We start from the raw sequence: 22,814 nt of genomic DNA, 5'->3' as shown, positions 1-22,814 counted from the left end.
GCGATTTTAACATCCACACAGATGCTGAGAATGACAGCCTCAACACTGCATTTAATCTATTATTAGACTCTATTGGCTTTGCTCAAAAAGTAAATGAGTCCACCCACCACTTTAATCATATCTTAGATCTTGTTCTGACTTATGGTATGGAAATAGAAGACTTAACAGTATTCACTGAAAACTCCCTTCTGTCTGATCATTTCTTAATAACATTTACATTTACTCTGATGGACTACCCAGCAGTGGGGAATAAGTTTCATTACACTAGAAGTCTTTCAGAAAGCGCTGTAACTAGGTTTAAGGATATGATTCCTTCTTATGTTCTCTAATGCCATATACCAACACAGTGCAGAGTAGCTACCTAAACTCTGTAAGTGAGATAGAGTATCTCGTCAATAGTTTTACATCCTCATTGAAGACAACTTTGGATGCTGTAGCTCCTCTAAAAAAGAGAGCTTTAAATCAGAAGTGCCTGACTCCGTGGTATAACTCACAAACTCATAGCTTAAAGCAGATAACCCGTAAGTTGGAGAGGAAATGGCGTCTCACTAATTTAGAAGATCTTCACTTAGCCTGGAAAAAGAGTCTGTTGCTCTATAAAAAAGCCCTCCGTAAAGCTAGGACATCTTTCTACTCATCACTAATTGAAGAAAATAAGAACAACCCCAGGTTTCTTTTCAGCATTGTAGCCAGGCTGACAAAGAGTCAGAGCTCTATTGAGCTGAGTATTCCATTAACTTTAACTAGTAATGACTTCATGACTTTCTTTGCTAACAAAATTTTAACTATTAGAGAAAAAATTACTCATAACCATCCCAAAGGCGTATTGTTATCTTTGGCTGCTTTCAGTGATGCCGGTATTTGGTTAGACTCTTTCTCTCCGATTGTTCTGTCTGAGTTATTTTCATTAGTTACTTCATCCAAACCATCAACATGTTTATTAGACCCCATTCCTACCAGGCTGCTCAAGGAAGCCCTACCATTATTTAATGCTTCGATCTTAAATATGATCAATCTATCTTTGTTAGTTGGCTATGTACCACAGGCTTTTAAGGTGGCAGTAATTAAACCATTACTTAAAAAGCCATCACTTGACCCAGCTATCTTAGCTAATTATAGGCCAATCTCCAACCTTCCTTTTCTCTCAAAAATTCTTGAAAGGGTAGTTGTAAAACAGCTAACTGATCATCTGCAGAGGAATGGTCTATTTGAAGAGCTTCAGTCAGGTTTTAGAATTCATCATAGTACAGAAACAGCATTAGTGAAGGTTACAAATGATCTTCTTATGGCCTCGGACAGTGGACTCATCTCTGTGCTTGTTCTGTTAGACCTCAGTGCTGCTTTTGATACTGTTGACCATAAAATTTTATTACAGAGATTAGAGCATGCCATAGGTATTAAAGGCACTGCGCTGCGGTGGTTTGAATCATATTTGTCTAATAGATTACAATTTGTTCATGTAAATGGGGAATCTTCTTCACAGACTAAAGTTAATTATGGAGTTCCACAAGGTTCTGTGCTAGGACCAATTTTATTCACTTTATACATGCTTCCCTTAGGTAGTATTATTAGACGGTATTGCTTAAATTTTCATTGTTACGCAGATGATACCCAGCTTTATCTATCCATGAAGCCAGAGGACACACACCAATTAGCTAAACTGCAGGATTGTCTTACAGACATAAAGACATGGATGACCTCTAATTTCCTGCTTTTAAACTCAGATAAAACTGAAGTTATTGTACTTGGCCCCACAAATCTTAGAAACATGGTGTCTAACCAGATCCTTACTCTGGATGGCATTACCCTGACCTCTAGTAATACTGTGAGAAATCTTGGAGTCATTTTTTGATCAGGATATGTCATTCAAAGCGCATATTAAACAAATATGTAGGACTGCTTTTTTGCATTTACGCAATATCTCTAAAATCAGAAAGGTCTTGTCTCAGAGTGATGCTGAAAAACTAATTCATGCATTTATTTCCTCTAGGCTGGACTATTGTAATTCATTATTATCAGGTTGTCCTAAAAGTTCCCTAAAAAGCCTTCAGTTAATTCAAAATGCTGCAGCTAGAGTACTGACGGGGACTAGAAGGAGAGAGCATATCTCACCCATATTGGCCTCTCTTCATTGGCTTCCTGTTAATTCTAGAATAGAATTTAAAATTCTTCTTCTTACTTATAAGGTTTTGAATAATCAGGTCCCATCTTATCTTAGGGACCTCATAGTACCATATCACCCCAATAGAGCGCTTCGCTCTCAGACTGCAGGCTTACTTGTAGTTCCTAGGGTTTGTAAGAGTAGAATGGGAGGCAGAGCCTTCAGCTTTCAGGCTCCTCTCCTGTGGAACTAGCTCCCAATTCAGATCAGGGAGACAGACACCCTCTCTACTTTTAAGATTAGGCTTAAAACTTTCCTTTTTGCTAAAGCTTATAGTTAGGGCTGGATCAGGTGACCCTGAACCATCCCTTAGTTATGCTGCTATAGACGTAGACTGCTGGGGGGTTCCCATGATGCACTGTTTCTTTCTCTTTTTGCTCTGTATGCACCACTCTGCATTTAATCATTAGTGATCGATCTCTGCTCCCCCTCCACAGCATGTCTTTTTCCTGGTTCTCTCCCTCAGCCCCAACCAGTCCCAGCAGAAGACTGCCCCTCCCTGAGCCTGGTTCTGCTGGAGGTTTCTTCCTGTTAAAGGGAGTTTTCCTTCCCACTGTAGCCAAGTGCTTGCTCACAGGGGGTCGTTTTGACCGTTGGGGTTTTACATAATTATTGTATGGCCTTGCCTTACAATATAAAGCGCCTTGGGGCAACTGTTTGTTGTGATTTGGTGCTATATAAAAAAATTGATTGATTGATTGATTGATCTTAACATCCCTGGAAGTGGTAACCTGGCCTCCTAAGTGTTCCTAGATTCAGTGTTGTTTTTTTCTAAGTTTGCTCTTGGGCCCAGTTTCATAAATCAGTCTAATCTTGTTTAGTCAAATAAACTCACTGAGTTGACTAGTTTTTTGATGTTAGTTGTTGCACAAAGCGCTTAGTCAGCTGAAGTTTCACGTTACCCGACTAAAGTTTTTAGCCTGGTACAGAGGAGGCTAATCCTATTTTCGTCAATAAAACTTCAATGACTACGTTTACATGCAGCCAATAACCCTTTCATAACCAGAATATTATCAATAACCCAGTTGCGCACGGCCATGTAAACACCCGCAAAAACCCGAATATGCTCATATTCCGGTTTGTGAAAACCCAAATAAGACCCCTGAGTTACTCCTTTTCTAACCCAAATATCAGGTCATATAAACGCGCATCTGGATATCCCCATAGAAAGGAACATTATTTTGTGTTCTGTGCATGTCCTATCCGCAAGGAATCTTGGTCTTTTGAGTATGGCAACTACTTGTATGTGGCGCGCGCAACCCACCGGACACTACAGAAGCAGACATAAACAGCGCATTGTGTACTGCATTCTTATCAGGCGTGCCGGTCGCGGCACCGTTCACCGCGATTGCTCTGCCTCCGATGCGCTACTGAGTCTGCAGGGTCGGTAAATGCCGCAGTGGGCCACTCACACCGCTCCCCTCTCTGCTGTGCGGAGCTGCGCCAGCTGTGGCGACGGGTTCAGAGACTACGCTTGCTGTTTTGATGCAGAGGCAGCCCGCAAGGATAGATTTCTTGTGGAAAAAAATCCACAGCACCGCAGGGTCTCGGTATACTGCAGCCACAGAGCTCCGTGGTCATGACATGGATTCTTTGCGGGTCTCGCATCCGTACCCCCGGAGGCAGTGAGCGAAGGGACAGCACGCGCATTGTGTTTTGTGTGTGTCTATTTATAATCTTCTCGCCCGGAAGAAAAAAGAGAGTGTTTACACATGAGAGAAAAATGAGAACATGTTAATGCCTGTTTGAGAAAAGTGTATAAAGTGTGTAGTGAGGGGTTTTACACGAAGCAGGATTTGCACGAATACCAGATCAAATCAAGCACCGGTGGAAGACGTGCATCGCTGTTTAGATGGGGATATTCCAAATGATACCAATGACCATGTACACAGGAGTAACTCTGTCTGCTTAAGCATGTAAACGGGTTATTCCTAATGATTCAGAAACCGGAATATTGACCTTAACCCGAATATTAACAGCATGTAAAAGTAGTCAATGTCTTACCTCAAAAAATGGCAGCTACCATGTACCACCACTTGATGGAACACTCACCCCTACATTGCTCCTGTTCTTTCAAAAGGAGAGCTTCCTCTGCTTTTGGCCGTGGTTGCAGTAGACGACTGTCATGATGTATTTGTGACAGTTGTCACATGAGCCACCAGGTGTCGCTGTTACGCTGAGCAGTGTTGTGTGAACAAAAAGTTTGACAAAAGTATAGAAGTATAGAAGAGTGAAACTACTAGGTTAAGTGCAAAGCACGTCGTTCTGCAGTTCTTATGGGTCTGTAAATGTTAATACAGCCAGTTAACGAAACACAGGTTGGATAATTCATGACAACGACCAACCCAGAAGTAAACAAAACTGTCGCACATTGGAGCTGTCTCTCGGCAACAGCACGCGCAAGGCCATTATGCCCATGAAAACAGTGGACTAAGGTAAGATAGCTAATCTACAAATTTAGCCATCGATGTGAAACGATGATTAGACAGATAATGTTGGGTGACTAACTCTATCTGGTCCACTAAGAAAGTTTAGTCGACTGAAAGATGAGATTGCTTTATGAAACCAGTGTAACAATTTATCCCCCCCGGATATCTTACCCCCAGCGGTAAGATATCCTAGGATATCTTACACCCGGGGAGGAAGATGTCCTAGGATATCTCACCCCCCCCCCACCCTGGATATCTTACCCCCCACCCCAGTATCTTGCCAAAACGAAGTTTTGCAAAATATATTTGTCAATATGTATGTTTTTTTGTTTGTTTGTAATCATTACATTTTTCACCTTTAACTTGCTGTGCAGCACACAGTTTACATCGCAGACTCTTGCAAGTTCACATATAAGTAGCCCGAGTAAGGTACCATTCAGTACACAAATTTCCAGGGTGGGGTGGAAGATATCCTAGGAAGCTATACTGTTACACCGGGCCCTGGAGTATGTGTCTACCTACTCATTTTTATTCTGTTCTTTTTCGCAGTCGTTAGGCGCCACCCCGCTCCGCTGGCCCACCTGGGAACCCTCTTCCCGGTGGCTCCGTCTCCCTGGTCTCCACTTTGGCTGCTCAATCTCATTGCACACTTTTTACAATTCATTTTTACCATTGTTTTCCTCCACTCTTGCCTGCCTCATTTTGCATTTGGATCTGCATTCAGTTCCTGGTTGACACAATATAATAAATGTAGCAGCAGAAGCGAGAACTTTACAAAGAGGCACACTAAATAAATATAAAGTCTTAATATGACCTGTTGCGTCCTTTCAGCTGGATTCATCATCACAGACAAAAACTGTTATACATGTGATGCTCTCTAGGCATTTTATTTTCAAGAACAAGGGTGATGTGCAGAGCTGCAGTAACTACAGAGGCATAAAGCTGATCAGCCACAGCATGAAGTTATGGGAAAGAGTAGTAGAAGCTAGGCTTAGAAAACAGGTGAAGATCTGTGAGCAGCAATATGGTTTCATGCCGAGAAAGAGCACCACAGATGCAATGTTTGCTCTGAGAATACTGTTGAAAAAGTACAGAGAAAGACAGAAAGAGTTACATTGTGTGTTTGTGGACTTAGAAAAAGCTTATGATAGGGTGCCAAGAGAAGAGTTGTGGCATTGTATGAGGAAGTCTGGAGTGGCAGAGAAGTATGTTAGGGTCGTGCAGGACATGTACAAGAATAGTGTGACAGCGGTGAGATGCGCAGTCGGAATGACAGACTCATTCAAGGTGGAGGTGGGATTACACCAAGGATCAGCTCTGAGTCCTTTCTTGTTTGCAGTGGTGATGGGCAGGTTGACAGATGAGATCAGACAGGAGTCCCCATGGACTATGATGTTTGCAGATGACATTGTGATCTGTAGTGAGAGTAGAAGAGCAAGTTGAGTCTAGTCTGGAGAAGTGAGATATGCTTTGGAGAGAAGGGGAATGAAAGTCAGTAGAAGCAAGACTGAGTACATGTGTGTGAATGAGAGGGAGCCCAGTGGAATAGTGCAGTTACAAGGAGTAGAAGTGGTGAAAGTAGATGAGTTTAAATATTGGGGTCAACTGTTCAAAGTAATGGAGAGTGTGGTAGAGAGGTGAAGAAGAGAGTGCAGGCAGGGTGGAGTGGGTGGAGAAAGGTGGCAGGAGTGATTTGTGACCGAAGAATATCAGCAAGAGTGAAGGGGAAAGTTTACAAAACAGTAGTGAGACCAGCTATGTTGTATGGTTTAGAGACAGTGGCACTAACAAAAAGACAGGAGGCAGAGCTGGAGGTGGCAGAGCTGAAGATGTTGAGATTCTCTTTGGGAGTGACAAGATTGGACAAGATTAGGAATGAACATATCAGAGGGACAGCTCAGGTGGGACATCTTGGAGACAAAGTCAGAGAGGCGAGATTGAGATGGTTTGGACATGTGCAGAGGAGGGACCCAAGGTATATAGGGAGAAGGATGCTGAGTATGGAGCCACCAGGCAGGAGGAGAAGAGGGAGACCAAAGAGGAGGTTCATGGATGTGCTGAGAGAGGACATGCAGGTGGTTGGTGTGACAGAGGAAGATACAGAGGACAGGGTGAGATGGAAACGATTGATCTGCTGTGGCGACCCCTAACGGGAACAGCCGAAAGACAAAGAAGAAGACTTCTTGAAACACTTAACCTCCTTATTGTGGAAATTACTTATGAATAAACACAGCATTTTTAAAGAAGTCTCTTGGTGCATTTCTCAGCCTCAGCTGGAGGACGCTGGTGCTTTTTCCTACCACAAACAAGAAGAAGAAAAAAAAAATTTTAATAGCTGAAAGTCTTTTCTGCATTTATTTAATTTGTGTCACAATGGTCCCTTTATTCAGGACTAGCCCCCAAAAATGGCAGTTCCGTGTGGACGAAATGCCAATACGATAAAAACTTTTGTGGGTACACCTAAACCCCTCTCGATGTGGACGAGACCTTATTCAGGATGTCCACAGTGGTGTGTGATGTAAAATCTTTAGGATCCACTGATGAATGTTACCTATGCCATTTATCTTGTATAGGTAACATAATTATTATGCAATTCAAACAATATACTTTATGTATTTTAAATAAATACTGTCATTATTATTGATTTAGAGTAATTATATCTTATTAATACTAATACATAAAGCTGAGGATTATGCATTTCCAAAAAAATAGGATTTATTACAGTAATGAATATGCATTATGTAAGGTTTATTTGGTAGGTTTGTATTAAAATTATCTAAAAAAGTAAATGGGAATTTGTCATGTAATAAAATTACATAAATCTTAAAAGTTAGGGTTAAATATTTCTGTGAGTGTACTGATTTACAACAAAAAAAAACAATATAAAACAGTATAACAGTGTAGGCAGTGTAAGTATAACAGTATCATGCTGTAGAATAGAATTTAAAATTCTTCTTCTTACTCATAAGGTTTTGAATAATCAGGTCCCATCTTATCTTAGGGACCTCGTAATACCATATCACCCCAATAGAGCGCTTCGCTCTCAGACTGCAGGCTTACTTGTAGTTCCTAGGGTTTGTAAGAGTAGAATGGGAGGCAGAGCCTTCAGCTTTCAGGCTCCTCTCCTGTGGAACCAGCTCCCAATTCAGATCAGGGAGACAGACACCCTCTCTACTTTTAAGATTAGGCTTAAAACTTTCCTTTTTGCTAATGCTTATAGTTAGGGCTGGATCAGGTGACCCTGAACCATCCCTTAGTTATGCTGCTATAGACGTAGACTGCTGGGGGGTTCCCATGATGCACTGTTTCTTTCTCTTTTTGCTCTGTATGCACCACTCTGCATTTAATCATTAGTGATCGATCTCTGCTCCCCTCCACAGCATGTCTTTTTCCTGGTTCTCTCCCTCAGCCCCAACCAGTCCCAGCAGAAGACTGCCCCTCCCTGAGCCTGGTTCTGCTGGAGGTTTCTTCCTGTTAAAAGGGAGTTTTTCCTTCCCACTGTAGCCAAGTGCTTGCTCACAGGGGGTCGTTTTGACCGTTGGGGTTTTACATAATTATTGTATGGCCTTGCCTTACAATATAAAGCGCCTTGGGGCAACTGTTTGTTGTGATTTGGCGCTATATAAAAAAATTGATTGATTGAATTGATTGATTGATAGTGCAAATGGCAGTGTATGAATGTAAACAGTATGACATCAAATACGATGCAATGGATAACAGCATAATACAGTATAACTAGAAGCACTCAGAGAGTGCAAACCTCTGCCAAGGCCATGGGGTCACTGACGCCATAACATCTACACGCCGTGGAATCATTGAACCTAAAAAAGTCTAACAATGATGTTTGCTCAGTAGTAAAAAAGTTTCATCTGCTGTGACTGGACAGCATGTATCCTTAGCGCTTGGCATCACAGTTTATTGCAACTTGCACCTTTCCCAGAAGCTACTATCATCTGAGCACTGATATTGATATTGCATGTGCTTATAGACAAAAACAAATGAGACAAACTTCTATTTATTATTCAACTAAACTGCAAATATATGAATTTTTTAACATTTATGAAACACTTCTCTAAACAAGGCCATAGGGTCACTGACCATAAAGAGATTCCCTCCTTGGCACAGTGTTCTATTCAACAATTCAGTGTTACAACCAAAACATGATACAGACACTTTTCTTTCCTTTATATTTGACATCCTTGACCATGAAAACATACCACTAGAACTTGGAATCACTTATGTCTTTATTAGTTCAAAGGTTATTGTATAAAAATGATTTTTCGGTAATGGCGGTTTTCTTCTGGATCTAGCTCCATAACATTTGAAGCTACATCAAATCTGATGACACCTTACTGAATGAGTACAGATTCAGCTAAAATCCAACAAGACCAAGCATTCATGATATGCACTCTTAAGGCTATGAAATTGGGTGGTTAGTAAAAAAAAAAGTAGGAAAGGGGGTGTTCACAATAATAGTAGTGTGGCATTCAGTCAGTGAGTTCGTCCATTTTGTGGAACAAACAGGTGTGAATCAGGTGTCCCCTATTTAAGGATGAAGCCAACACCTGTTGAGCATGCTTTTCTCTTTGAAAGCCTGAGGAAAATGGGATGTTCAAGACATTGTTCAGAAGAACAGCGTAGTTTGATTAAAAAGTTGATAGGGGGAAAACTTATATGCAGGTGCAAAAAACTATAGGCTGTTCATCTACAATGATCTCCAATGCTTTAAAATGGACAAAAAACCAGAGACGTGTGGAAGAAAACAGAAAACAACCATCAAAATGGATAGAAGAATAACCAGAATGGCAAAGGCTCACCCACTGATCAGCTCCAGGATGATCAAAGACAGTCTGGAGTTACCTGTAAGTGCTGTGACAGTTAGAAGATGCCTGTGTGAAGCTAATTTATTTGCAAGAATCCCCCGCAAAGTCCCGCTGTTAAATAAAAGCCATGTGCAGAAGAGGTTACAATTTGCCAAAGAACACATCAACTGGCCTAAAGAGAAATGGAGGAATATTTTGTGGACTGATGAGAGTAAAATTGTTCTTTTTGGGTCCAAGGGCCACAGACAGTTTGTGAGATGCCCCCCAAACTCTGAATTCAAGCCACAGTTCACAGTGAAGACAGTGAAGCATGGTGGTGCAAGCATCATGATATGGGCATGTTTCTCCTACTATGGTGTTGGGCCTACAACTAAATACTAGTTTAGTGATTCACAGGATTGCTAAAAAAGCAGTTTGAACATATTAGTTTTGAGTTTGTAGCGTCAACAGCAGATGCTACTATTATTGTGAACACTCCCTTTTCTACTTTTTTTTTACTAATAGCCCAATTTCATAGCCTTAAGAGTGTGCATATCATGAATGCTTGGTCTTGTTGGATTTGAGAGAATCTACTGAATCTACTGGTACCTTGTTTCCCATGTAACAATAAGAAATATACTCAAAACCTGGATTAATCGTTTTAGTCACATAGCACTACTATTATTCTGAACACTGCTGTAGGTTGAAGAGGATTTGCAAATTATTGTATTGTTTTTATTTACATTTTACACAACGTCCCAAGTTCATTGGAACTGAGGTTTTACCAAGCTGTAGAGATTTGCTATGAATTTGAGTTTAATTAAGCTAATTTTAGACATTAGAAAACTGCTGTTTACTCACCAATACAACTAGGAGTCTGTGGTTCAGGCAATATGTTCAAATTCAAAACTGGCTCAAACCTTTTTCTTCTTCTTGTAAGGCGGATTAGAACTTTTTTTCTGGAACACAGTACTAATACTACTATGGAGGATGAACCTCACAGTCAATATGTGTCACCAATTTCAAAATGGCGCTTTTCAACCAGACGTGTGGTGCAGTGACATGTCAATCATCCGGGTGGCACCTGGGGTGTCCAATCAGATTTCAGGGAAGTCCAGTGCAACCCAGCTACACCCATGCCGGGAAGTGTTCAACATTTGACATTTCCTGTTTAACTGTGGACTTAAAATTTGGCACTTCCTGTTTCAGTGTGAACTTGCCACTGAGTTCCCATGAAATTCCATGAGATCTAGTCTGCAGTGATTCACTAGTATAAATATTACTTGTTTATAATTATACAAATAGAGCCCAAAAGAGTTGTCCATCGGCCATTGACCCATGGGATTGTTTGGGCCATGAAGGATACACCTGTTGTGTCCTATGTTTTCAGGAGAAAGAAGGCTCCACACATCAGGCACTCCATAAGCAGCCTTTGAAGCAGGACAGGCGAGTCGCATCATTTACGACATAAGTGGCTGATGTTTACAGCCTTTGAGGTGTGCAGCTGCTGAATTAGGACACAGCTTATAGCAACTCACTCATCCAAGACAGTGTTGTAGTGTCTTCATGTACAGCATTCTACCTCAGGTACCATGTCCCCTACCTCCCACAGACCTTGGTCTTGGTTTTCGATGCTTTGACAGTTAAAAGCGTTTATCATCTCAAGCAGATTCAAGGCATTTTCAAGACATTTGGAATTTTGCTATTATTAAATACTCATTACTTAGAAAATACAGAATGTTGCTTTTCCTGGAAACAAGTGGTGCTCTTGAAGATCGTTTATGAATTTTAATATTGATTCAATTTTGTTTTGGTTTTGACTACAACACTGATCTAATTGGCTTCTTCAATTTTAAAAGTCAAAGTGTCATGAATAGACTCAACAAAGCAGTTTATAAGCAAGATGTGTTTGGGACAGATGGCCTTCAGCAATTTCACTCTCTGATGGGGAATTGTACTTAGGATCTACTGGTCACAAACCCACCTTTCTAACCTCAAGACCCCATCACTTCCCCTTAATGCGACACAGAAATAAAGATAAATATTCTTTAGTGCTTACATTTAATATAGTCAGATGAAAGAATGAGTGGTTTCTCTTTGTTCAGCAAAAAGCTTTCCAACATTCACTATTGTGACACGTTCAAGATTCCAGGATTTGTTGACCCTTTTCGGAATGTATAGAGCAGAATTTGCTGACATACATATGCAAGAGGAAATAATAATTGAAACAGTCAGCTAAAAGATTTATTAGATTATCAACAGATGTAATCCTATCAGTTACTGTGTGAAGCACCATTTAATACAGAGATTGCAAGTTACAGTATGTTTTCCATGCAGCCAGCACAATTCACTCAAGCCTTTTCCCCATGATTATCTTGTTGGTTTTGTTGGCTTTTGTTACTGCCTTCTTGTTCAGACCCAAGAACAACCACCTCAAACCATTGGCTGTTTTTGTGTTGCAGTATATCAACCATTGGTTTCTTGAATTCTTGAAGTTCTACTATATATTGCAACTTGGCGCATCAAGAAAGTATTCACAGCACTTCACTTTTTCCACATTTTATGTTTCAGCCTTATGCCAAAATCAAGTAAATTAATTTCTTTCCTCAAAATTCTGTACACAGTACTGCATAATGACAAGGTGAAAAACAATTATGAGATTTTTGCAAAAATATAAATAAATTAAAAAAAATCTATGAAATCACATGTACATAAGTATTCACAGCCTTTGCCATGAAGCTCAAAATTGAGCTCAGGTGCATCCTGTTTCCACTGATTAGTTGATTGGACATGATTTGGAAAGGCACACACCTGTCTGCATATAAGGTCCCACAGCTGACAATGCATGTCAGAGTACAAACCAAGCATGAAGTCAAAGGAGTTGTCTGTGGACCTCTGAGACAAGATTGTATCAAAGCAAAAATTTGGGGAAGCGTACAGAAACATTTTTGATGCTTTGAAGGTCCCAGTGAGCACAGTGGCCTCCATCATCCGTAAATTGAAGAAGTTCGGATCCACCAGGACTCTTCCTAGAGCTGGCCACCCATCTAAACTGAGCGATCAGGGAAGAAGGGTCTTAGTCAGGGAGGTGACCAAGAACCCGATGGTCACTCTATCAGAGCTCCAGCATTACTCTGTGGAGAGAGGAGAACCTTCCAGAAGGACAACCATCTCTGCAGCAATCCACCAAACAGGACTGTATGGATGAGTGGTCAGACGGAAGCCACTCCTTAGTAAAAGGCACATGGCAGCCCACCTGGAGTTTGCCAAAAGGCACCTGAAGGACTCTGACCAGGAGAAACAAAATTCTCTGGTCTGATGAGCCAACAATTAAGCTCTTTGATGAAAATGCCAGGTGTCATGTTTGGAAGAATCCAGGCACCATCTCTACAGTGAAGCATGGTGGTGGCAGCAACATGCTGTGGGGATGTTTTTTCGATGACAGGAACTGGGAGACTAGTCAGGATTGAGGGAAAGATAATGCAGCAATGTACAGAGACATCCTGGATGAAAACCTGCTCCAGAGTGCTCTTGAACTCAGACTGGGGCGAAGGTTCATCTTTCAGCAGGAGAATGACCCTAAGCACACAGCCAAGATATTAAAGGAGTGGCTTCAGGACAACTCTCTGAATGTCCTTGAGTGGGCCAACCAGAGCCCAGACCTGAATCTAATTGAACATCTCTGGAGAGATCTGAAAATGGCTGTGCATTGATTCTCCCCATCCAACCTGATGGAGCTTCAGAGGTGCTGTGAAGAGGTATGGGTAAAACTCCTCAAAGATAGGTGCTCCAAGCTTGTGGCATCATATTCAAGAAGACTTGAGGCTGTAATTGCTGCCAAAGATGCATCAACAAAGTACTGAGCAAACGCTGTGAATACGTATGTACACGTGATGTCAAATTTCAAATCCATGGTAAAACAGGAAATGTTCAAATGTCAAACACTTCCTAGATTGACAGACAAGACCCCATGGAATCTCGTAGGAACTCAGTGGCAAGCTCACACTCAAACAGGAAGTGCCAAATTTTCAATGACAGTGAAACAGGAAATGTCAAATGTTGAACACTTCCTGGCATGGGTGGAGCTAGAACAGAGGCGGGTTTCACTGGACTGAAATCTGATTGGACACAGATGATTGACATGTCACTGCACCACACGGCTGGTTGAAAGAGCTGCATTTTCAAATCAGTGAGTCACATTGACTGCTTGGTTCCTCCTGTCCAGTAGTTACTGCTGTGTACCACAAAAAATTTCTAATCCCCCGTAGCAGAAGAAGAAAAATGTTTGCTCCAGATTTGAACTGAACACGTCGTTTGAACTATGAATTTCTAATCACACCAAACTTATACTGATGAGTAAACAACCATATTTTATGCCAGAAATGAGGTCCAGGTTGTTAAAGCAGCATTTCTCCTTTAATTCATGTACACATGTTTAAGCTAACAGTCAGCAGCTGGTTCATGCTCTGTTGGCTTATTAGTGCAGCCGATAACTGAAACAACCCTTCAAATGGGGATACAAGCACCAAATTCAGCACAAATATGGCTGGAGGAAAATTAATGGAGCAACTTTAACTTTTGACCCCTGTACAAACTGAAACTGAGCTTTGTTACCATTCCTGCTGCTTTTACCTCATAACTCCATAACATTCAGTCACAGATTGTCCAAACAATACCTTTTTGGAATCTTTATGATCAGGCAAATAATGTGGTTTAGTTTTCTATATAATTGGAGCATCTTTTAATTTTGACCCCTGTGTAATTCTTCAATTGACCCCTACCTGGCTGCCTATTGAAAAGTCAAGTGGCCAATCAGTTTTTTAAAAAAGTTAATGTCCCTGATTATTTGTGTCAAATTTGATGCTTGTATCACTATTTGCAGGATTCCACTCTAAATATTCTCTTATCTGTTGCACTATATATATGAGATGTATGATGCTGCTCCTCAGTGTTTCTCAATTGCCCTCAAAAGTATTGGAACACTTGGTATTTCACACATTTTAATTTGTTTATTCCATTTCAAAAACATTTTTTTTTCTAAAATTATCTTCTTTAACTCAAACTGAAAGCAAATCTCTACAACTTGATTTAAATAAATTCAAAATATAAAATCCAGCTTCCTGATGAAGTGGTGTAGAGGAGCCTTTTCTTAAAAAGAAGACCTGAAAGTTCAGCTACAATTTGACAGAAAGTACGTTTGAGATGAAAGCCTAGGTTTGATGTTTTGGTGAAAGAAACTTTTGTATTTCATCATAATTGATGTAAATAAAGTCCAAGACATATTCAGTGACTTGGAAATGTTCATGTTTCCATCCCCTGACTTGTCTAAAAAAAAAACTGACAATACAAATGAATATTATTTACAGTTTTTTATCATGTTTTAGATATTTGCTTTCAGTTTGAGTTTGAGGAAGATAATTTTAGAAATTTTTATTCTTTATTTTTTATTTTGTTTGTATTTATTTTATTTAAAATAGCATAAACAAATTAAAATGTGGGAAATTCCAAGTGTTCCAATACTTTTGGAGGACACAGTATCCTAACCTTATGATGAGTGCAAAATGAGTGTGGTATTATTACTGTTTTGTTTAAGAATGTTTAATTTTCACTGTCACTGCGCTTTGTGTCAAATCATAGTCATGTCGTATATCATATTGATATGAAAATTCAGTAAGGTATATCTTCTATTATACATTCTAAATCTAAGGTGGAACTCTACTAGTGCATACTAAGGTACACCTTGTAAGTAAGTCCCTTCGTCTGCTCCCTTGTTTGCACTCGGGGTCACCACAGCAAATCCAAGGTGGATCTGCATGTTGAATTGGCACAGGTTTTACGCCGAATGCCCTTTCCGACGCAACTCCACATTACATGGAGAAATGTGGCAGGGGTGGGATTTGAACCCGGAACCTTCTGTACTGAAACCAATCGCTTTAACTACTTGGCCACCACCCCTGCCAGTAAGGCACACCTAAATATCTTTCAAAAAAATGAGAGCGTAGAGCCACTTAGGTGCCTGGTCTTGAGAACCAGGGATGGTAGGTTAAAAAGCTTTGTTATCCGATGGGATCTCTCCCTACCCACCTAAGTGGCTCAAGAATATGGACAGCATGTATACAAGTGACATTTACATGACAATTTATATGGCAATATTGAGATACGATAATTTGGCCATATTGTACAGCCCTACTGTCAACTAGCTGAAAACTTTGAATATTAATTTACATCTACATAAAAAAAAATACTTTCAGTGGCAGGGGGTTAAGAGGGCTGTAATTGGCTATCAGCTGAAAAGCAATAAAGAAAAATGCTTACAAAGGTGGGGAGTATGTGGGGCAGAACCTCTCCAGAAGCTGAAAGGCAAAATAAGGAAAATGCTTAAAAAGGTGGTGGTGGTGGCGGTGGTGGTGGGGGGGGGGTCTGGGTGGGCGGAGCTTCCCCAGAAGCTAAAAGGTTTTTACCATGCTAATGCTCCCCTGAAGCATTTACTCAAAATAACGTCTGAAGGACCTAAATGACATGGTGAGATGCTGACTCACTCATGTCTGTGACATATGCATATTAAATCTGCAAAAAAAAAAAAAAAAAACAACATTTTATGTTGTCATTATGGGGTGTTGTGAGCAGAATTTTGAGGGGAAAAAACTGACTCCATTTTGGAATAAGGCTGTAACGTAACAAAATGTGGAAAAAGTGAAGCGCTGTGAATACGTTCCAGACAACCCTGTCTCACAGCAAGTCGTGATTCAGGAGCACAAAATATACATTAATCTATTGGTTTGTGATATTGCGACGAAAAGTGACTCATTTTCATCACGGCAGCACAAATTCATTCTCATTCATTCCGTGATGGCTGCACAAAATTAAAAGTGAAGCGGGGGGTGGTTCTGGTTAGGGTGGGGCAAGGAGTACGATTAGGTTATGGTTAAGGTTAGGGTTGGGGGTTGGAGTAGAGTTAGTAATACTGAGTTTAAAAAAGCCCCGTCTTGAAAATTTGACTCATTTCGTGCCGGGAGCACGAAAAAAAAAGCGTGAGACTGGGCTGTTCCAGATGCACAATCTTCATACCAAAAACAGGTCATTTCACTGTTCAGCTCATCTACCAGCCTGAAGCATTTAAATAATTAGAAGAAGGTGGTTTATTGGGTGAATGGAACAAATATGTGGTCGGACTTCAACTCACTGAATTCGGAATTACCTACGGGTTTCCCACCTGTGATTATGCTGAAGGTGAATCTTGCTCATGAATGACATGGAATTCATTGTGAGAAAAAAAAAAATGCAGATTGAATTGGATAAATTGAGAAAATTTTGCAGTTAGAAACTTTTTTTTACCACTATAATCAATAAGGCATGGGAAATGAAATTGTGCATGCAATTGAAGGATGAACTGTGGGATAAAGCTATTGATAGAGTAAAATCGACTTTTTCTTGTTCACGTCTTAGACTTATTCAGTTTAAAGTACTACATATGGTTCACTTTTCTAAATCAAGACATTTGTGAAATATGTCATGCCTGTCCTTGCCATCTAAGTCATATGTTTTTGCTTTGTCTGAACTGACATACTTTTTGCCTTGGTTTCATTGACATTATGTCCAAGGTCCTTGGAGTCACTCTGCAGTGATGCCTATTGTTTGCTATATTTGGAATTCCTGATAGTTCAGTTCCATTAACCTCCATACAGAAATATATTTGTGCTTTTGTAGCATTAATAGCTAGATGTACTATTTTGTTGCATTGAAAATCAGATACATGCCCCACAATTTGTCAATGGTTTAAGGAAGCCATTTTTCTTATAAAACTGGAGAAAATTAAATGTACATTGAGAGTAGAATTACTGTTAAACAATTAGAAAATTATACTTTATTTGGTTGATTTAGTAGATATAAATGTGTGGGGAAACACCCTGTGTGTAATTTGCTCAATGAGAGAGGATAGATCTAGCAATCCAGCCATCTAGGTACTCTGTCTAGGCTTTTCAAAAAATGAGGAAAAACAGACTAGTGTTGGCTTAGCCATTTAACCTGCAGGCATTTCATAACATTGCAGGCATAGCAAATCATGATGCTATGTGTATCTTGTGCAATAAAGGTTATCACTGTACTTTGCTGCTGTAAGTCCAATATATGTTATGGTTAGGGGTTCTGGTGGAACTGAACCATTTCAGACTATGGACCCAAATGCAGGGAGCTGGACACGGAGAGGAGTACAAAAGGAAAATATATTTATTTACAATATATTAAACAAAATGCTGAGCTGTGGTGCCTGCAGTATGGAGAGTGGCCTGCCCTCTAATGGTGAAATTAGGGAGCTGCAGTATCCCGAGCCAGTCTTGAAGGAGTGTGTCAACAAAGGATTCTATAGTCTGGGCCAGGTGGGATTCTCGCCTCTGCAACCAGGAGCTAAGGAAGAAGACACACAGGGTGAGTGAAATGCACTCATAACGCTGGAGCTTCAAACAGTCACAGTTCATGAAAGGGTTAACACAGGTTGTTTCGCAGTTTGTGAAATAGTTCGTGTTACTCCATGCAGTCTACATGGAGTAACGAGCTGCGTTTAACATCTCATGACCACCTCCCGATCGGGAATCGTATGGTCGGATGAAAATCAAACCTGTTTGATATTTTGGGCAGCCGTCGTGACTCGTGAGGGTTCCGCGCTGTTGAAGCAGCACTACAAGCGTCTACGCACTGATTACCTCGCGCACTGTCCATGAGCAAACACCGGAGAGAGCAAACAGTGATCTCATGTAAAGTCTTGTGTTTTTTTTTTTTATTGCATTCCCTCGCAATAACCTAATATCATATTAAAGGTCATGCCTATCAGCGCGCACAGTGAGTGGAATCAGGTGGGGGAGACTGAATGTATGTGCGCGCGCGTGCACACACACACACAGCTGACAACAACAGGATTTACGACAGATGAGGGAGTAAGTTGCTACACCTTGCACAGCTGTATGACTCCTTATGAAATATAGTTTATTTATACAACAGTGTAAGTAGCAACACCTGTTATGAATGTTTATGTTTTCTTTTTTTACCGTCCTCTCATGAATCATGTTGCTGTTTGCTGTGTTGAAGCACAGCGCCAATTAAGCAGGACTTGATACAGCTGGGCTGGGTTCTTCAATTGTTTGATATTAGAGTTCATGCAGTTCTTAAACAGAGTTCTTGGAATAGTTCTTTATCATAGCACAGTCACAAACAAGGACAAGTGAGAACGGGATCCCACTGAGATGAAGGAGAACTTAACTGGCGTTTAGTTGAGACACGTGCCACGCCAGGAGCCGAGGAGTTTCCAAAATGACATTGCGCTGCAGGTAGTTAGTGTGAGCCATACTGGAATCGTCTGGAACATCAGGAAAAGACAGTTTGCTCTAATGAAGGAAATAAAGGGGGAGGCCAGCGTTACCTGAGCTTAAGCTGTGGAAAGTGTTGCCGTCTTGAGCGCACAGCTGTTAAGGTCACAAGGCAGCAATCAGGTTTGGTCCTCCTGGTATCTGTCTGGATCATAGACAAGGCTTCAGAAGCTGGTGAGGGAAAATGAGGAAAGCAAGGCAACAGACAACAAAGGACATGCGACATGCAAGTATCTGGCAATTCTCTAACAGAAGCTCTGAGTTTATATAGTCTCTCAAATCAGTCACTCATAAGATCCAGGTGAGAATAAAAACTGAGGGCACCATCTGGTGGGGAGCAGAACACATAACATGAGTTAAAAACAGAGTTCAGAGCAGATCCTGACAATATAGGCCCTGAGGCCCACTGGTACGAGCACTACTGTAGCATGATGTGCATGACAGTCTATAACTCGCCATGGACAGCACAGCATTCCATCACAGGTTCACCAACTAAGGCTGGTACCCAATTAAAGCTGGGTTGACTGGGACAATGAAGATAAAGTTGTTGTCTGATATAGCCTTATCATAGAGTCTGATAGAGCCTTAAATCAGAAGTGCCTGACTCCATGGTATAACTCACAAACTTGCAGCTTAAAGCAGATAACCCGTAAGTTGGAGAGGAAATGGCGTCTCACTAATTTAGAAGATCTTCACTTAGCCTGGAAAAAGAGTCTGTTGCTCTATAAAAAAGCCCTCTGTAAAGCTAGAACATCTTACTACTCATCACTAATTGGTTTCTTTTCAGCACTGTAGCCAGGCTGACAAAGAGTCAGAGCTCTATTGAGCCGAGTATTCCTTTAACTTTAACTAGTAATGACTTCATGACTTTCTTTGCTAATAAAATTTTAACTATTAGAGAAAAAATTACTTATAACCATCCCAAAGACATATCGTTATCTTTGGCTGCTTTCAGTAATGCTGGTATTTGGTTAGACTCTTTCTCTCCAATTTTTCTGTCTGAGTTATTTTCATTAGTTACTTCCTCCAAACCATCAACATGTCTATTAGACCCCATTCCTACCAGGCTGCTCAAAGAAGCCCTACCATTAATTAATGCTTCAATCCTAAATATGATCAATCTATCTTTATTAGTTGGCTATGTACCACAGGCTTTTAAGGTGGCAGTAATTAAACCATTACTTAAAAAGCCATCACTTGACCCAGCTATCTTAGCTAATTATAGGCCAATCTCCAACCTTCCTTTTCTCTCAAAAATTCTTGAAAGGGTAGTTGTAAAACAGCTAACTGATCATCTGCAGAGGAATGGTCTATTTGAAGAGTTTCAGTCAGGTTTTAGAATTCATCATAGTACAGAAACAGCATTAGTGAAGGTTACAAATTATCTTTGTATGGCCTCAGACAGTGGACTCATCTCTGTGCTTGTCCTGTTAGACCTCAGTGCTGCTTTTGATACTGTTGACCATAAAATTTTATTACAGAGATTAGAGCATACCATAGGTATTAAAGGCACTGCGCTGCGGTGGTTTGAATCATATTTATCTAATAGATTACAATTTGTTCATGTAAATGGGGAATCTTCTTCACAGACTAAGGTTAATTATGGGGTTCCGCAAGGTTCTGTGCTAGGACCAATTTTATTCACTTTATACTGTACATGCTTCCCTTAGGCAGTATTATTAGAAAGCATTGCTTAAATTTTCATTGTTACGCAAATGATACCCAGCTTTATCTATCCATGAAGCCAGAGGACACACACCAATTAGTTAAACTGCAGACATAAAGACATGGATGACCTCTAATTTCCTGCTTTTAAATTCAGATAAAACTGAAGTTATTGTACTTGGCCCCACAAATCTTAGAAACATGGTGTCTAACCAGATCCTTACTCTGGATGGTATTACCTTGACCTCTAGTAATACTGTGAGAAATCTTGGAGTCATTTTTGATCAGGATATGTTCTTCAATGCGCATATTAAGCAAATATGTAGGACTGCTTTTTTGCATTTGCGCAATATCTCTAAAATTAGTACTGCACTTTAAATTTGACATACTGTACATCCAGGACAATAAGTTATGACTGGAGGTAGTGTGATGCATCCCTACAACAGGATTTCAAAATCTGTAGCTTTCCAGGACATGTGCTTATTTTTAATACTTTTTTCTGTTTAAAAGTGTAATTGCATGGCAAAAAACAAAACCAAAAAAAAAACAAAACTGCTTGGCCTTCCTGAGTACCATGGTATTTACAAGCTTCACTGTCCTGTGCACATTTGAGAAGGTTAAGTACAGACATTTCTACCTGAACATATTTCCTGCCTTCTGTTCCTCTAAAGCATTATGTCCACTGAGGAGGACACCACTGGTCTTTTATCCATGAAGGTCACAACCCCCTGAGGCATAAACCGCCCCCAGACAGGCAAGGTCAGCATAGGTGCACGCTTCCCAACACTTATCCTCCCAACTCAAACCACACAGGAAGCAAGAGAGCAGCTGCAAACAAGACATGGCCAGATGCTTAAACTAAAAAAAAAAATGATGTCCAGATATCACATCTAATATATTTGACTTCACATAATCTAAATTATTTCATTTCACAGAATCTAAATTATTTAACTTCCTATAACCTGATTATTTTATGTTAATATAAACAATAATATTTCAATGGATTCTATCTAAATGCTTTGACTTGATCCAAATTAATGTTTTTGTTATTGAATCAAATTAATAAATTAAAACTGACCTAACCTATCTAAATCAATATTAATGTAGCTAACTTAAATATGGCTATTATTGACAATACAAAACACTCAAACTTGAATTATCAGCAACAGCTTTGCTACTACGTTTATTGTTGGACAAAATCCACATGGTGCATCCACATCTGCCTGGCTCCCCGAAGGCGAATGAGACCAGTGCAATGCACATGCACAATTCACATTTGAGTCAAACTAAAAATATTAATTGCAGGTGATAAAGAAGAAGAAAACAATTGAGCGAACTAAAAAAAATTGTTTTGAGTCCATTAGCTATATATTTAGTTCAGTTCAAATCAAACTTGATGTCACTAAATGTAAAAAAAAAAAAAAAAAAATGAGTTTCACAATCAAATCAATATTTTTATCTTGTTTTAAATGACAGTTTTTAGTTCGAATGAACAACTGCATGTTACACTTTTTTACAGTGTAAATAAAAGTTTGACATTGTCCTGTATCTACAAGGTTTGTTTTTGTTTATTTTGTTTTTTGTTTTTGTTTTTTTTAAGCAAATTAAATATCAATTTGGCACAATTGTGGTGGCACAAGGGTGGTGTATTACTACATTCATGAGCAGAGCAGGTTGCACAATGTAATAAGGAGTTGGACAACCGATATGTAGACCTACGTAGGTTCGATTCCTCACCACACTACTGGTCTGTGTCCTCAGACAAAACATTTCCTGTGCATTGTTCCAGCCCACCCAGCTGTCAGTAACCTGTGATAGACTAGCATTCTGTCTAGGGGGAGTCATAGAATATCATGTGCTTTGGTATCCTGCAGTAAGCTCAAGAAACAATAGGCATCGGGCCCTGTACAAGGACTTAATACCGCATGCATGCTGTAGGCTGCAAGATGGACATGCCTAAATAGGGCAGTGCAGTCTCGTTTGAACCCCTGCATGACACAGCATCACTTCACACGGAAAAACGGCTGCAACCACTGAAGCAGTCGCAAAAAGTGCAGGTTTTTTGTTCCCAGTGGAGATGGCAAGACAAGGCAAATAGCAGAGGTCATGTCGGTAAGTTTACCCTACACAATTTGACAGAGTAGCTGCGTTCTCTTGCCTGCACAACCGCCTTGACATGTTTGAGCTCCAGGTCCTAAACAAACCACAACACATGTCCACTTTCCACCATATCGTCACTTTTTCTGTGTGTTACCAGGTTTTAAATACGCAGACAGTCAACAGTATAGTCTATATTATTTATTTGCACTCAAAATAAATATATCACATTCCTGCTTCAACTGCGCCACCCTGAGGACACTTTGTGCACAACCCAATCACAAACACACCAGTGTCAACC

This window comes from Thalassophryne amazonica, chromosome 4 (assembly GCF_902500255.1).
Source record: "Thalassophryne amazonica chromosome 4, fThaAma1.1, whole genome shotgun sequence".
Lineage (NCBI taxonomy): Eukaryota > Metazoa > Chordata > Actinopteri > Batrachoidiformes > Batrachoididae > Thalassophryne > Thalassophryne amazonica.
Note: the sequence above shows the minus strand (reverse complement) of the source record.